At 41.5% G+C, this 1361-nt stretch overlaps 1 long non-coding RNA gene across 1 annotated transcript; it reads right to left on the bottom strand.

Annotated features, from left to right (window-relative positions):
* Nucleotides 1-742: 742 nt before the first annotated feature.
* Nucleotides 743-1084, bottom strand: LOC121977525. Its single transcript, XR_006110895.1, has 3 exons — nucleotides 999-1084; nucleotides 898-920; nucleotides 743-801 (listed from the first exon to the last, which is right to left on the bottom strand). It is a non-coding gene; the product is annotated as an uncharacterized LOC121977525 (long non-coding RNA).
* Nucleotides 1085-1361: the final 277 nt, after the last annotated feature.

The raw sequence follows: 1361 nt of genomic DNA, 5'->3' as shown, positions 1-1361 counted from the left end.
AGATGAAGTATGTGATAGGTATCAACTAACCCTAAATCCAGGGGAAGTGTTGAACTACCAATCACTAGTAACCGTCTACAAGTATCGAATAACCTATAACCAGGGAAGTGCTAAATCTACCAATCACTAGCAAGTATATATAAACTGCACATATCTAAAAGACACTATCAAGAGATAAGTCAAAGGGTACCCGCCTCAAATAGAAGGTGCAATCCAGTCCTAATCCAATGTCGAGATGCTCGTCTCGAATCAGAGTCCTGTGTAAATAAATACATTTACATTTATTTAGCTAAAACACAAACAAATAGCTAAATAAATCCTAAACAGAAATTTAGGGACAAACCCTAACCTATAACCCTCCACCTTTCTAACGGTTAATTAGGAATAATTTCCTAATCCTTAATTAACCATTAGATTAGCAAATCAAACCTAAATCCATATAACCTAATTAATCTACACAACCTAATGATAATAAATTATCAATAGGTATCCAGATCATACCTAATCATCTAACATGTGATTATCTAACAATATCCAAATTCGAACCATGATCTACAACTAAGATCAATTACCCTAACTAATCATGTACCAATCCAATCCATTCTGAATTCAATACATATCTAATTCATCAACACAACACTAATTATGTATCAACCTCGCTACACCATACCTCAATCCAGCTGCTGTTTGATTCTGGATCAAGGGAACACTGATGGATGGGTTGCTGCCGCACCAAAAAAAATCCACAGAATAGCAATGTGTTGAATTCCACTCTACATTCCGGATCAAGAAGAAATCAATCTGGAAGATTATTGATCAAGTCAAGAACAGAGATCAAGATTGGAGATCCCTAATCCAACAACAATCTAATTAAAGAAAACAATCTATTCATCTTACCTTAATCCCTTCAATCTCGTGACCTAAATCCGTAGCCAAGAAAATGAGGATCAAGAACAGGGAAGGGGATTGAACAAACACAGTGAAGATAAGGGTGTTACCTCACCACACCGCCGTCACTGGACAGATCCGACGAAGCCCTAAATCTCTGGATCACCTCCCAATGGCGTCGTTGCCCAATTCCAGCAAGAAGGGAGGTGTGGACTGCTCTGTGAGCAACACGAGGGGAGGAGAGGGTAAGCCTACCAGTCGGAGACGATACGAGATCCGGCTCCTCACCAAGCCCTAGCCACCGATCGTCAACAATCGGTGCAAAATCCACCGAATAGCAACTCCTCCGCCGAAGAAGACCCGGAGAGGAGAAACACCGGCCAGATCTGAGCTTAGGGTGTTGACGCCGGCAGAGGAAGATCACCGGAGATCAAAGCTTCATTCCCTTCGGCGTCGCTTGTCCGCGAGAGAGC

This window comes from Zingiber officinale, chromosome 4B (assembly GCF_018446385.1).
Source record: "Zingiber officinale cultivar Zhangliang chromosome 4B, Zo_v1.1, whole genome shotgun sequence".
Taxonomy (NCBI): domain Eukaryota; kingdom Viridiplantae; phylum Streptophyta; class Magnoliopsida; order Zingiberales; family Zingiberaceae; genus Zingiber; species Zingiber officinale.
This window is presented reverse-complemented; position numbering and strand designations above follow the sequence as displayed.